The 17,240-nt window shown below is 31.2% G+C and overlaps 1 protein-coding gene across 1 annotated transcript in view; it reads right to left on the minus strand.

Annotated features, from left to right (window-relative positions):
* Window positions 1-14,099, minus strand: part of LOC149485441 (RYamide receptor-like) — a 61,186-nt gene extending 47,087 nt beyond the window's left edge. Inside the window, exon 1 of the mRNA XM_089700314.1 lies at window positions 13,888-14,099. The gene's annotated coding sequence lies outside the window, so the exon portion shown is untranslated. The remainder of the gene's footprint in view (window positions 1-13,887) is intronic.
* Between the last annotated feature and the right edge of the window lie 3,141 nt (window positions 14,100-17,240).

Consider the following 17,240-nt stretch of genomic DNA (forward strand, 5'->3'; position numbering starts at 1 on the left):
TGCCAATCGGGTAGATCAAAGAATCGGCCAATATATTTTTCGTACCCCTAAGTGATAAGAGTAAGGCAGACCTAGCCGAGACATCTAGTAATATAATAAACATCACCATGCAATGAAAGATAACAGATTGGTAATTAGAAAAAGTTTTAATTAAAAATCAAGTCAACAAGTCTTTTGCAAACTTTTTCGTCTTAAACATCGAGTTTAATTGAATTTAAAATGGTTTTCTTTCTGATAGTCAGGAGTAGCCATTACTTTTCTTTGTGCAATCAATTTTAAAATTAGCCTTGATTTATTGTACATTTGATGATGGTAAATAAAAATATACTTACTTTTGTAAGAGTTTAGGCTAGATATCGTAAATAAATAATTGTCATTTTTTCTACCATACCTAATATTTTTTAATAACTTATTAACCTTATAATTTTATGTGTCTACTTTACCCGACTGCGAAAGAAGAGGGTAAGTTAAGGGGAAGGAGGTATGTTTTTCGAGTGTCCCAATCTGCTCTACGGATATTGACGTAATCGTAAGAATAGTGGTTGTGACATAGTTTACATATATTATCAGTCCGGTTTTTGTTTTCAAAACAATAACAATTCTTGTAATATATGAATTTAAATTAATTATTGTATTATTGACTTGTATTATGTATAAATAAAATCCGTATCAAAACCACAAAGCAATAAGCTGTGTTTTATTTCTGGTGAGTGTGTTGGAATTAAGCTTAGTAGAGCGATAATATTTTGAGTGAATGTGTTGGTTTTGGTAGTGACTGAGGTTTATATTTGTAATAACTTTTCAATTTATTCGTAAAGCAGTAATTTATGTAACTATTTGATTTCACAATATAATACAATGTCATTATAACAAATACAAATTTTCAGGTATTTTAACCTAATCTTTTTCGAAGCTTGCTTCATTGATTTGAAGACTTTTAGGATACTACTTTTCTTGAAAAGAAGTGTCGCTTTATTCTATGTCTTCTTCTCCTTTGAAGGATGGGTAATTTCTAGGAAATAAATAATTAACAATGATCTATATTATGTTTATCTAAAATGTAATCTTCCTTTATGAGCACTGTTTTCTGTTAACATCTATAAGAGTAATATGTTACATATTGTTTCCGATAAGAGAAAAGTCAATAAGATTCTATTCGCCATTAAATTGACAGTCTCATGTCCTTAGGGGCAGAATCTTTGAGTTTTTTATTGGAGTTACCAATATTAAATGTCAATCTTCGTCCCACGTTCTTTATAAGGGCTTCGGACTATATTACTTACTTATATTTTATCTCTATTCACTACATTGTATAAAACAAGGTAACCCTCCGTCTCTGTTTGTGCCTTATTAAGTCTTCTTCTAAACTGCGCAACGGATTTTGATGCGATTTTTTTAAGGAAGATTGACATAATATATTATAGTTTCTGTAGATTCGTCGCGCGGGTCACAAGTATTGTATTATCTAGTGTAGTATTATCTATATTTTCTGTGGTATTATAATATATTGTATGTCGTGCAATCACAGTAGGTATGGAAATTGTATCCATATTAGAATTTTCGGAAAATTAATTTGTAATAATAATGTGCATTGTTCAGGACTTCAATGTCGATATAAATCTATAGATGAAATGTAAAATGAATTTTATAAAAACCTGTCTCCACTGCGTAAGCTTTTATTAGCGCCTAACACTTGTTTTCATCTTCGTTTAAAAATTAAAATATTTATTCTTTCAATGTTCAACATTCAACATAAAATCTCGTTTCAACTCGAGCGTCACCGGGACAAGCAGCTAGTCTAAATATTTATAATAGAAACGTTATATATTTTCTTTCGCAATCCGATTACTGTCTTGTACTGGTAATATCAAATAAATTTTTACTTCAATTATATTGAAAGCTAATTTAATTTTTCTTCGTAACTATAAAGCACTCCAGATTTTCAATATTCCTATAGATATTGTTAATTTTATTTTACCAAGCAGCAAAGCCGCGGTAATAGCCAGTCTTAGTATTAGAAACACTCAATAATTTAAATGTGAATTTGAATAAATTAAATTCCTTCGAAGCTTTAGTACGTGTCTCACTACATTTAAAAGGTCCTGTCCGACTAAATAAAATCTGATTTCTGGGAACTACGTGTTTTTAAAAATTCTATTAAGTGCTAGTATTCCATTAGTTTTTAAGTTTAGCAATATTTTGTCATTTTCACGAAAATTACTTCTAGTTTTAAATTAACATTACCATAAGCATTACCATATTACAAGTTTGTGACAAGCGTTACATGTAAAAAGAAGAAAAATCTTGCAACGTCGATAAGATAATTAAAACCTCGCCTTTGAAAAAGCATTTCAAATAGTAGGTAGACCGTACTGTAATTGGATGAGGGATAGTAAGTAGGTACTGGAATGTCATACCATTTCGTGCGATTTCAACTTTTATCGACATCTGCATATTGTTTCCAGTTAATGTATTACTTTGTGGTTTATCCTTAGAGTAGGTATGTACTGCTTATACCTACATACTCTAAGGGTTTATCGCAAACAATATTATAACCGTTGGACAACAGTGGTATCCGATTAAAAAAAAATATCTTATGTAAAATAAATAAACTCATTTTTATTTATGTTACACTTTTTAAAACCTTTACATAAAATAATAATTTAATATTTTCACTAAGCAGAAAGCTTTTATTGCCTACATTACTCAAATTCCCAACTCAATATAACCTAATCTAGACCCTGAATATCAATTAAGAGGGACCTCTCATAAAACCGACCGCCTCCTTGGTACAGTGATTGACGCGTGAGCGTAGCACCGAGGGGTCCTGGGTTCGATTCCCGGTGGAGACGAAGAAAAAAAATGTCTAGGTCTGGTAGGACACAGAAGGCTGATCACCTACTTGTCCCTAAAGAAAATCGATCAGTGAAACAGATGTATAATGCATCTACCCCTTACCCCACTAGGGGACATGGGACTTCACTTCTCATAAAATCATTTTTGGCATACTTGCACAAAATTGAGTGCTATACGGTCAGTCCCGATTAGAAGGGATAACTACGGAGTGATGTTTAAAAAGAGCTTTAGCCTAACCTTTCTCTGTTTAAACAAATTAACAGTTACATAAAAAAGAAACCACGTTTTTTGATATGTAATTTTTGAAGTGAAAACTTCTTTAGCGGCGTTGGGTATAAAATCTTAAACTCGCGTCAGGACACGTGGCCTGATCGAAAAAGCGTAAGACGGATGTTTTTTTTTTTAGCCCTTATATTCCATGCGTAAGACGGATACCATTCCAACGTTAATAATCAAGTTTTCACTTCTGCCGGCACTCCCGGAGTGCAACCCGTCTTTTTTTTTTAAAGTGAAACTTTTATTACATCGTCTACTCGGCAGCCGACCGTCACGCGACATGCGCTACACAAAGCAGTGTTCGGAACCGTTCGAACAGTTTCACTTTTACCGTGGTTTCATAAAACCACACAACATTTTTTTTGATAAAGGGCTTTATCGCTTTGATATATATAATGAATAAATAAATATTTCAGGACATTTGTATACACGGCTCGATCTGATCCCATATTAAGATTTCGCTTGTGTTACGGAGACCAAATGGCTGATAAACAAACATATAATTTTAAATAAATACTTATATAGATAATACCCACCTAGACACAGATAAACTATAAACCCAAACAATTTATGCTAACCCTTAAAATAAACTTAACATGAAAGAGAATAGACTTGTTTTAATAGTTATTCACACACCATATGCATACTTGGGTATAAAATTATTATAATACGTCATTTATAAACAAAACGTTGTAGAGTTGACATTTAGTAAGTACCCAATATTATTTACACTATTTCAAACAAATGAAAATCTCGTTTTAAAAGCACTTAAGTAGACGCGGATTAGCGCGTTTTATAAAAATGCATATTAATTTTAATCTTGTTTAACATAAAAATCTATTTTCACACGCCAAATCCCTTATTTTTAATTGCAGCGTTAAATTATAGTTTGTTCTATAATAGTTACTTAAAAAACAGCGCCGTACGCCAATGTAAATATTCACGGAACCCACTGCAATAAAATCTGATTTATTATGACTGTAACGATTGAAGTCAAATTCTAAAACGATATATAACATTTTATTACGATATTTAAATTTATATCGCCTTTTTCTCATTGCGATTTAAAAGTTATAGTTCGCTCCAATCGATTTACGGTACGATGAGTATCCATTCTATTTTAAGAATTTTCTTATCGTAGTTATAAAACAAGAAATGTATTATCATTCTAAATAATATCGTTTCGAAGCATTAAAATATAAAACATTATTAGACAATTAAATCTATACTAATATTATAAAGCTGAAGAGTTTGTTTGTTTGAACGCGCTCAATAAAATGCTCGTAATAAGGTTAATTTTACTCCAGTGTTACGAGTTAGAGAAGAAAGAGAAATATGTTTATCATAATAAACATACTTCTCTTTCTTCAATTCACATCAAGGTTCTTAAAAAATTGCTTTAACACAGATTAAAATATAATAGGCATTATTTATATGATTTACATTCTGAAACTGTCACTATCTCTCCATCACTGTTCAATTCAGACTGATGGAATATTCTCCACACAATTACGCGATCGAGAAACCGTCACTTGGTTCTTGACATCACACTTAAGTCTTTGAGTACATACATCGCTTAGGAAACTGTTATCAATTTTTCCATTTCAATGAGGCCACGAACACTAAGTATGTACCATTTCTTCTGCATAACTAAATATACTTATCCAAAGAAATGGAAGTAATATGACTAGTATAGACTAATGGACCATTTTTTAAAGCATAGTTCTAAAGTTATGAACAAAAATTGAAGTAATAAAATAGGAAAAGCCTGGATTATCTCCAAACTGAAAGTCTCTTCACTTTTATTAAATAGGTGTCAAAATCAAAAACACAATAAATCATAATATTCCACTCACTGACACATACACACACACGCACACACACACACACACACACACACACACACACACACACACACATACTCACGCTTATCCACCTGTCCAATTCATGTATCGTCATATATATATATATATTTATAATTAACTAGTAATTTTTATTCTTTAATTGTTATTAATCTGTAACTAGAATATTCTGTTTACGTATTTTATAATACTTGTATGAACTCATAAGGGAAGGCACTGTTTTCTGAGACACAGGTATCAACCTAGTTCAGAAGGCAGAGCAAAATTGTGAACTGTGTAAAATTTGCTAATAAATATTATTTTATTTTATTTTTTTATATACACTAATGTTACCTACATTGGTGAGCTTCAGTTCCTCACATATTAATGAATAACTATGGAATGTCTACATCATTTACATCAGCCTACGCATACCCACACTGCCATTTATATGCATTAGACGCCGTATCGCCCTACATGATAAATATTTGGTTCTGCTATCAGTATTTCAACAGATACTTCTAGGTCCTTCGTACTTTCTAAGCGCGATTTAGACTATTATATGGTTGTTAAAATGTATTTTGAAAGAAAAAGATAAAGATTTTCATAAATTATCAGCATTAAAACTTTTGATAACAGGAAGATAATATCAAAATAATTATGTGCTTGACGCCTGACTAATATAATATTTGCCTAGGACATATTTTATTAAAATAACAAGTAGGTACGTCAACGTATCCAAGCGGTCTCTAGAGACCTATTAGTTTTCCGGGTATAATAAAGTTAACCAATGGCAAAAGTAAAACACGACCAATTTATAAAAATCATACTGTTGTCTCAGACAGATCTCGTTTGCTAAATTGCGTAGCAAGAGAACGACTTTTAAGAACGTTAAGCTATTCTTGGAATTTAGTAGCGTGTTTTATTTCTAGATTGTTTATTCTTCTAGTTATGTTGAAATAAATCTTTTCAAGAAGTCACTTTTAACAAGCTATAAGAGTAGAGGAGCCAAACGTTTCGTCGTTGTTTATTGAATACTAGCTGTGGCCCACGGTTTTACCCGCATTGCACCGCTCCTGTTGGTCTTAGCGTGATGATTGTATATCCTATAGCCTTCCTCGATAAATGGGCTATCTAAAATCGAAATAATTTTTTAAATTTGAAAAGTAGTTCCTGAGATTAGCGCGTTCAAACAAACAAACAAAATATTAGTATAGATTAGTATGTACGTCTATTATCTATATTCCTTAATTTTTATTAGAATAGGATGTTATCGTTCAGTACCAATTACGAAGACCTTTTTACGTCTCGACTTCCTTCAAATTTGATGGGTAATAAAACTACTATCATTATTGTCCTATCGTTTATTATGTACAGACATTTTTGTGGACTATCCAAAGGAATTCTGGTGTAAAAATGTCGAAAACAAAACTTCACTCTATCTCTGCTAAAATTAATATGTTTTTCGGCATTGCGTCCATAATATTATCTCATAACGTAATAATATCCTTAGTTTCAATCGTGAGATTGACTCTGAAAATTTCTATTATCTTTAAAAATATATAAATTTCGTTATTTCAGTGTGTTGAATATTCCCTCAGTGTTTCAAGCATACAACCCGACAGCCTCTTTTATTTCTATTTACTTCAAGTTTTATTTTAAACACTCTTCTGCAATAACAATAAGTATAATATATCAATAACGTTGTAGGTACAGTAAGATTCACGAAAGATGACCACGGCGCAGAAGGCATATTTTAGGTCCCTATGGAGGTGCGAGGTGAGGCGCGGGCGGATTTAATTTTAAATAAATGAAAAATAAATTATTTAACCAACAATAAAATATTATTTTGTCTTATGTTTTTTTTTCATAATATTGACATGATTCTATTATCTTCTTAATATTGACATGATTTTAAAAGAGCAACTAAGCATGGAGTTTCTTGCCGATTCTTCTCCATAGATACTGCTTTCCGAATCGGTGGTAAATGTTAAAAATACTTATGTAATGACGATTCAAAAGTGCTATAAAATAGTAGTCTAATTGAATAAATGAATGTTTGAGTTGGAGTTTGAGTTTCTTCATGAGTGAACGTGCGCAGACGGCCGCCATTTGTGGTCATCTTTTTTGACTCGTACTGTACACTTAAACACAATTTTATGTTTGAGTTTAAGTTTCAAGTTTTTATAAAGATCCGTAGTTCAAATGGACCCAACAGATTCCACATCAATAATCAAAATATCACTTCTAAGCTCTAAAACAAATAATGTAACAAAATCCAAATATAATATATTGGATTACAATTCCCAGCCCTCAATCTTCATCCTAAATAAACCGGAAACAGTTTGTAAGAACTTTCAGTCGCATTAAAGAGGATAAATCACTTGGGTCCTTTCGTGAAATAAAAGTTTGGGTTTCCTCAATTTTATATTGTCTCAGGTGTTTTGGTAATATGGGTATGATATAAACTGATTTGTACTGAATTTGTTTTTGTAACGAGATTAAAGGACATTGGGATTGGTACTTATCATTTTGGTATATTTCTTGGGTAATATCTTGAATGTCAGGTCGGTAATCTATACTAATATTATAAAGAGGAAAGGTTTGTAATTATGTATGTATGTATGGTTTTCACGCATAAACTACTGGACCGATTTCAATGGAGGGTAACTTCATACAGAGGGTAACTTGGATTAACACATAGGCTAGGTTTTATCCCGGAAATCCCACGGGAACGGGAGATACGCAGGTTTTTCTTTGAAAACGCGGGCGAAGCCGTGGGCGGAAAGCTAGTGTATCTGATATTGCTTACCTATCTAAAATACAATATAAGCTTCACTTTACTTGATAATGGAGGATAAGGAGTTTATCTTTAACATTTTGTAAGGCATCCATTGATTTGCCTTGTATTCAATTCAAATACATAAATAACTCTATCAGAATCCACTTTACTGATACGAAAACTAGTTAGACTTAACTTAAATATTCTAAGCTTTTGATCTGCACAATGCACGCTTCGGAAGTTTATAAAGTGGGGATTAAAAGAAAATTCATATTTATGTACCTAATCCACGCTCCTCTTAATTTGTAAAGTTAGAAAAGTGACTGCTGGCTGGTTAGTTGATTTTGTATATCAATGTGCGAATTTAATCGAAATTGGATCAGTTGTTTCGGTATGATTGCGTAGAAAAGACGAATACTTTTTGATGCGAAAAATTAGTTTTACGAGTTCGAAATGAGGTCATAGTTTTCAAAATAATTAATGTAAGAAATTAAAATTCCTTCCAATGCCATTATTACACGCAAGAGAAGTCGCAGGCATGGCTAGATTTTTTTATTATCTATTGATATTGGTAATGGTAATCATGTAAGTGAAAACGGAGAGGTATCTACTTTTACAATATTCAATGTGCGTGGGTTGACCTCCAATTATTATTGTTATTTATACGAATTCGCCATCAAATTTACGAGCTATAAATGATTGAAAATTTTACTACATGCATCTATTAAATTACGCATCAGCAACGCCAGTATTGTAATAAAATTACAATTTATTTACCTAGGTACTTAAAAAGTAATTTTTAAATAAGAAGAATTATTGACGTAGGCCCTTATAGTCTGTCCACTATAAGAATTGCTTTTTGACAGCTCGACGGGTGATACCAGAAGTGATGTTCAAAAGATTATCGATTGTGATACCATTTCAATTATAAATTCAAAATATTATCATAAATCGAATCAGGTACGTAAATAATAATTACAACGTAAATGTACTAATAAGATATGTAATAATAAGACCACATACATATCTATGCATTGTATGTTAAAACTAAACTAAACTAATATTTTATTATTTATTGGTTTCTATCTTACAATTTGGTTGTCTTTACGTTTAAATTATATAACATAATAGAAGAGTTTTTCTGTATCGGATATATTTTACAGAGTATTTCTATCGATTATTTTAATCTATCGACCCATCATTGAATAATTCTGTGTAGGCATCACTAATTGGGCGGGACCTGTCCATGAAGTACGATAATTATTTGTATGACATTTTAACATAGACAATACAATCCTACATAGGCGTGAAGCTGTCAAAAAGCAAATAATATAATGGACAGAGTATAGTAACCATAAGCGTAAAGTTTCTATTGAAATTCATTGCCTATAGTTTAAAAAAAAGACATTTTTAAAATAGATTTAAAAATTTCGACTCTTACTTATGTATAATCCTAGGTCCTCAACTACTTTCATTAAAAATTTCATCCAATTCCGTCCAGTGGTTAGGCCGTGAAAGTGTAACAGACTTTGTGATATTAGCATGGATAGAATTCCTCATCACACATCTTAACATATTAAATTCCCTAGAGCTCGAAGCTTGGAAAGAAACAATAATAAACAATGAAAAATATATTTCGCATTAATTTTTCAATTGCTATTTATTGTTACTGCTATCTGTGATTTATTGCTGACAGGTCTTATGCTCGGTTTTCAACTGTCAGATTTTGGCGCGAAACGAAAGAATACGCGCGAAATGAATGTGTAATTATTTCAAATGAAATGTTTTGTTGTTGTTCATGTTATTGTGATATAGGTACTTACATATTTATTTTCTTACAAAATAGAGAAAATGGTCAAGTAAATTAGACTTATGGTATCCAGTTACTTTTTAGTAACTAAGCTACTTATTTTACAAAACAAATTGAAGTATAACCTCTCAATCGTCTGTTTTCATATTTAAATCTAAATCGCAACTACTATAAAAATTGGTTTTGTTAAAATTACTTCTCTCTCGTCGTACAGATCTCGTAATCAGATTACATTCAAAAATAAATATTATAATATCCTACTTCATTCATGTTTAAAAATATCGAGTAATAATAATTTATTAAAATATCTAGTGTTTATCCTTGAAATATCTGTTATGTGTAACTTCTATCAATCATTCGAATTTCTTTAATATAAACTGTTTGGAGGCTACCTTCGTGTAAACAATGTTTGTTGTCGACATCAAACCCTTGATGTTCTGCTGCATGTTGATTAATATACTGTAAGAAAATAAATATAGCCAGAAACTAAAAAAAAAAGACGTGTGGCACTCGGAGACTGCCGCGGTAAAGCTATTGCATGCTATGCCTTCAAGCCACACCTCCGTGCCCGTCGGAGTGGGGAGCGTGCGGTTTTTTCGTTACGGAATTTCTGGATTCGGTCCCCGCGCTCAAGGCCCGCGATAGAAGCTATGCAATAGCTTAAAAAAAAGCGTGTGGGAACTGGGACTCGAGGACTGCCGCGGTAAAGCTATTGCATAGCATCGCATCGTTGTGCCGGTTGGAGTGGGTGGTTTTTTCGTTACGGAATTTTTACAATAGGTCAAAAGCTATGCAATAGTTTAAAAACGCTTATCCTCATGAAATTATTGTATCTGTCCGTTTAAAGTGGGTCAAAATCGAGTCTAGGAGTCGGTTACATACGAACATGTCGGTTACATAATATGAAAATAGAAACAGACAGGTGAAGTGTGTTAAAAATAAATTATTTATTAGTTACTTTTTGCCCGCGGGTTTGTACACTTCAGGTTATGGTGCAAAAGCCATAAAACAAAGTTAATAATTAATACGAGTTCCCAAGGTATTTTTTCCCATAAATTACTGTAAGGTTTCATTATGTGTGTGTGTGAATTTATTCTATTTTGTTCTGCGGTCTGAAGTCGTAACAAATAGAGATTTTAGCTTAAATAAATAATATTATATATTGTATAATATGTATCACTGAGGAGTAGGTACAACGTTGCAATACATAATTCTAATAATTATAAACGGCAGATTATGAACAGATTCTGATGTTTTTTATCTTGTAAAAAATAAAGGAATTTTGGGTTAAATAGGCCAGTATTACAGAGAAATACTTTTCTTCCAAAGAATACGAAGAAATATAATAATATTAAGACGAGCAGAAATTTTCTACGTAAAATGTAATAATATGTATGTTCTTAGTGTAGTAATAAATTTCAGCAAGCAAATATATCTACCCTTGTATGTCTACCCATGTCTAAACTAGACAAGCATTGTACACAGGAATCTTAGTTTTCTATTATATGCTTCTACAAATTTGCTTTATTCGAAGCATTTCGTCAATCATAAAAAAGGTAACAAATTATATCGCTCAAAAACACAACAAACTATTTCTTAACAATATCAATACTTAATATTATAAAGCTGAAGAGTTTATTTGGACGCGCTTATCTCAGGAAATACTAGTCCAATTTGAAAAATTATTTCGGTAATAGCCAAGCCAAAGCCAAGTAATAGCCAATTTATCGAGGAAGGCTATAGGCTATATATCATCACGCTAAGACCAACAGGAGCGGAGCCACGCGGGTGACACCACGGGGCGCAGCTAGTCATCAATAAAGTAAGATTTAAACACAGGAATAGCAAAGTATATAAAATTATTATAAATATATTTACATTAATAAGTGTGATATATTCAGATATCCCGTATGTAACTCATAACGTCTGAATTGTAAAATCATATAAGACATAAACATTCAGGAATTAATGTATCTAACATCAATCAGAGAAAGAAAAAAATACATCGCATCCGCTGCAAAAAATACATGATACAAATATTATGCTCTACCACGCAAACTAGCCATTTTGATTAAAAGTAGGTACATATCATAAGATTGTCTTTTTTTCAGTTTGCAACATCACCTGAATAAGATTCAAAAAATATATTTCATAAGAATAAACATTTTTCAATGTGCTTTCTTAAGATTCTATGGAGTTTCTTGCCGGTTTTTTCCCATAGGTACGTACTGCTTTCCGAATCGGTGGTAAATATTAAAAATATGTAATGCGATTCAAAAGTGCTTCTAGAAGAAGTCTAATTGAATAAATAAATGTTTGAGTTTGTTTGTTTGCTTGATTCAATCTAATAAAGATTTCCCAGAATAGGTACCCTAAAACCTGGCCTTAAGAAAACCGGTAGGCATGACATGGACAATCGCACTTAATTGCCGAGTATATGTCTTGTTTGTCCCCGCACCCATGTCGTTAATATGTCGCAGGAAAGTCTATCCAAAATGTAACCTACTTTTCCTAATTCCTAGAAAAAACTCGGAGCTTGGAGATTGGAGCTTTTACTTGCTAAAGTCGAAGAAAAGGAAATTGTTTAAAGATATTTGACATATAAATAATAATTCATGTGAAAAAATCTTAGGATAAATCCAATTGCAATCTAATACAGTACGTACTCTGATTGATTGATTCTTAAACTTGCCCGAGATAGAGATCTATTTATATAGGTAACGCCCGCGTTTTTAAAGAAAAACCCGCATAGATCCCGTTCCCGTGGGATTTCCGGGATAAAACCTATCCTATGTGTTAATCCAAGTTACCCTCTATATGTGTGCTTAATTTAATTGTAATCGGTTCAGTAGCATTTGCGTGAAAGAGTAACAAACACACACATACACATCCTCACAAACTCGCATTTATAATATTAGTAGGATAGGATAGGATAGGATATGGATAAAATAATGTTGCATTGATAAAAAAACATAAGAACAAGACATGCAAGAATGTTATATACTCTGTTATAGATAAAATCTGAAAGTTTGATAGTTTTTCAGTTTCAGTTTGTGGGACAGTATAGATGACTCATAGATGACTCATCAGTCAGCAGATGTTTACTTTCATCCGTTATAAATGATTCCCTTATGTTTCATTTTTAGTTTTACGTTTAGAAATTAAAGATGATGTTCAAACCACCGCGACCGTGTCCAATACTTACTGTTTACAATGTCAGTTTCAAAGCTTTTGGGTGTCCTGTTTAGCTTATCAATGAGTCAGTTAAAATGAATAACAAATATACAAATTAAAAAGTGTTAATTAAACACTATCAAGAACATTATAAACATCTGTTATACCTGCATTGTTTCATAAAAATATTCAAAAATGATTAATTTAAATAAAGGTTAAGTTGGCAAATTAAAATCATATACCTAAACTAATTTAAGATTAGTTATTTTGTTCATAACATATATACGAGTAAGTCGGTGGATACAATTATTCTTAAAAGACTTTTTCTTCTTTTTATTCTCAATCAAAAAAGCTTTTACCTTGAAATACGGTTCATTAGGTAGAGATAGATAATGTAAAAATACGTACAATAAATATATTTCCGATGGCAAAAATAATAAATTAAGTATTTGCGGAATAACTTCAGTTGAATACTGAATAAGTACAATAAAATTAATAAAAATACCAGAAGACCTGGCTAAACTAAGCGACCGACGTGACCATCATCCTAAAATGTTAAAAACCTAGCGAATAAGGTTTATAATAAGTAACTAGGTTCATGAATTAAATATTCTTATCATCTAGCTTATCTGGAATAGCACAGATAAACTAATATAAAATGAATTTATTATTATCACCTAGAATCTAGATTATCTGTAGTATTTTTTGTTTAAAATAATTAATGATTATTTTTTTGAATTGTACTTATTGATAAATTTTTGTATATTATTTTTAAGGTATAGATGTAAGTAATAATTATAAATATTTTCTGATATTCAAGTACTCTACCTACAATTATTATTTATTATATTCGTGTTAAGTGGAACGAAACTTTATCTTCCGTAATAAAAATCCAACGAAATGAAAACCATTAAGTCAGTTCTGAGAATACTCAGCTTTAAATGAATACCAAACGTTTGCTCTCATTTGAAAAAGAAAAACAGACATCTGTAAAACAAAGCTAATTATAACTATATATAGATCAAAGACCAAGATAGATAAGAAAGATAACCAACATACGAAACAAAACTGATGCTATCAGCATTACAATTACACGCATTTTAAATTTATTGGAAAAAATAAAAGTAAAAATTATAAATATTACTAACCTTGAAAACACGCTAAAATGCACGCGCAATCCAAACATAATTATCACACAACTTATTCACAAATAGTTCCTTGAAAAAATTACCATAAACAAAATTTTCGCGGCAATATCATTTCTTTTTTTCGAACAGCGAGCGCCACAGATAACGCAATAGAGCGGGCAAAAAGTTTTCATCGAAGCGCGGGAAAGTCGCTTGGAGGCGGTCGATCGCAACGCGTCGGTTCCGAATTCTGTCATAATGTTCTTGGCGAGGGTGCGCGAAGATAAACACATTTCATAATACAAGGATAAACAACTATAAAACATAAAAATTTAACGTCTTTCACACGGATATTTTGCCTTTATTATAATTTGGATTGCTCATTAGCAGTAAGAAAACAATTTTCTTCTTCTGTTTTTATTTTATATGTGAAGTAAACTACTTATATTCAATATTTTGAACCTCTCATTTTGTTTTACGAACTTTTCATAAATATTCGTTTGAATGCGCCATTTTAAATAAACACAAGCTTTTAGTTTTATAACATTATTTATCTTGTGTGAATTATACAGTAGAAAAAAGCGGTTTGCGATGGCAAAATATTTTTAAATTACATATTATTACATACTACATAATATTATGAATAATTCAAACAAGTGATTTTCCTGGAAACACCATCGATAGTACAGATATTTTAAAAACGGGGTTTATCAATAGTAGGACCTGTATGTTTGACTTTTTTTCGTAATAAACATTGTTTGACTTAAATTTCGAGAAATAAATTGATCCATAGAGTTTCTTCTGAAAAAAACCACAAGCAAAGTTCAGTTACGAATAGGTGTATTATTTGATAAAATGCTTCATAAGTGTTGTCCAAGTAGAGGGTTTAATATATTATACCTACATGAACGCTTCTAGCTTTATTCTTATTTATTTTACTTTTATTTATTTCAATGAAAAATGAAAATGTTTTAGTTTACAAGTACCTACCTATAATAATGCATGTCTATCTACAATTTAATATTATAAAGAGGAAAACTTTGTTTGTTTGTTTGTTTGATTGTAATGAATAGGCTCATAAACTACTGGACCGATTTTAAAAATTCTTTCACCATTCGAAAGCTACATTATCCACGAGTAACATAGGCTAGGTTTTATCCCGGAAATCCCCCGGGAACGGGAACTATGCGGGTTTTTCTTTGAAAACGCGGGCGAAGCCGCAGGCGGAAAGCTAGTTACTAATAAAATAAACCTAACGTATTTAAACTATTTATGTTGTTTATATTATGTTGTTAGTTATATAATTTTACTTCCTATTTAGTATTAACACAATAAATTCAAAGTCATAAAATATTTAACAACAAATAAAAGCTGTATTTAAATGAAATAAAAAATGCTAAAGGCCGTAACGTTACTGTTGTTTTAAAACATACAATGTGATGAGTGCGTAATAGACGGGTTTATGTTTGCATTATAAATAATAATTATCTTGTTGCCTGTTAACGGACGTTTTCCATTATAATAGAGAGAATTACGATATCCATGACCTTTGCACAAAGTACCCTGAAAAACAAAATATGATACATTATTTCAAATTAGACGCCTAATTTCTGGTAAAAATGTATGAAATTTAAAAATGGAATTAGCATGTTATACGTGTCTGTGGACTGGTTCTCTTAAAAAAAGAAAAAAAAATCGTTCTAAATTTTAAACCATAGCGTCTGTTCTCATTGTTAAATAAAAAAAAATCGTCGCTTTCATTTTTAGAATTGGAATTTTTTGAAAAAAAATTACGTTCTTTCGGGCATGTGATATGTTAATTAATATTTCTTCCGTATTATTATGTTTCAATCAAGCAATATTTTCGGTGTGAATTGTTATTGCCTTCAACTGTTAACAATTAAATTTATATACGCATGGTTGAACGCACCAATTGCCTTGTTAACTAACTATTGGCTATTACTTAAGTAATGTTTCCCCGACGTGGACACTGAACAAGGTAATATTATAATAATAATAGTATTCAATTAAAAAATATCATCAAAATGGTATCACCCAGTCGAAACCCCTGAAACCTAAGATAATAATATATTGAATAAATAGAAATACAATCGAATTGAGAACCTCCTTTTTTGAAGTCAGTTGATAAATGGATATAATTCCGTCTTTATTGGGCGTCCATAAACAAATTAGTCATCCATTATAGCTTGGAACATCTTAAAATTTCCGACCCTTCAACGTCTGTCCATTTTGAGGAAGGGTTTGGGATTTTAATTATAATATCCTGTTTTATGTTTACATTTATAACAATGGGGTGAAAAGGAGACGATTTTTTTTGTTTGGAGAATAGGCCCACCTCAATTTCTTAGCGTATATTAATGAAATGTGTGTTAATTTGTTCCTTGAAGTCCCCAGATTACAGTGGTGACATTACTTTTACATGTTTTAACCGGAATCTTTAGAAACACGATGTGCAAACATTCACCTCATTCCTACATAAAAACTAACTGATAATGAGCGATTTGTTTTGTGTGACCCATCCGAATCGTTGGGTACAATATATTTAAATGAATGAATAAATAAATATTAGAAAACATCACATACATTGTCACGATTCCAAGCTCGGAAATCGGAAACAGCGAAGTTACCACAAACACAGAGACCCGATTTGGTTATAAATAGTATAGAAAATAAGTGATATAAGTGTGTGTACCTCAAGTTTCTGGACCTTATACGATTTTAGCGAACGGGAAAACTGATTAAATAAGAAATTATTAGTTAAGTAGGTAGGTAGGTACGTGATTTATGACTAGGAGTAGGTACATAATATTAGGATAGGTAGCCATTTGCACAGCTATGCTATTATTCATGTTCTGTTGTAATATTAAACGCTCTTAAGTTGTAGCAATTACATTTTAAAATAGGAAATAAAAACATTGTTTATGTTAAAAACATTACAACTACGACAGGAAGAATCTGACGTCTTTCAAAGCAGCCAATAGATGTATTACGTTTCGTTACACGGATTTTTTTAGCTTAGTAGAAACAAATTGTTTTATTTGATTAATTACAGGATTTAAAATCGCTATCAATCACATTCTTCCATATAAATAGGAATAAAAACAGTTTCTTAAGTGATTTGTTTAAGGCAGTTTTTTTCGCTTTTTGGTTTTATTTTCATTCTATCGATAAAAACGTTTCGTTCCAGTTATTTTTAATGTTGTCCATTGTTCTTGGTTTCTAGACAGCACTACTGCAGGGATGATATCAAAATAAAGCTTTTTAATTCGATTTCATGATTCCGGTTTCGTTTGTAAAACAACGAAGCTTCAAAATTCATAATATAATTTTATATTTTTACACGTTTTTGAAGT

Source organism: Colias philodice, chromosome 10, assembly GCF_061535455.1.
Source record: "Colias philodice isolate Cphi_HAF_F1 chromosome 10, ilColPhil1 Martin Lab GWU primary, whole genome shotgun sequence".
NCBI lineage: Eukaryota > Metazoa > Arthropoda > Insecta > Lepidoptera > Pieridae > Colias > Colias philodice.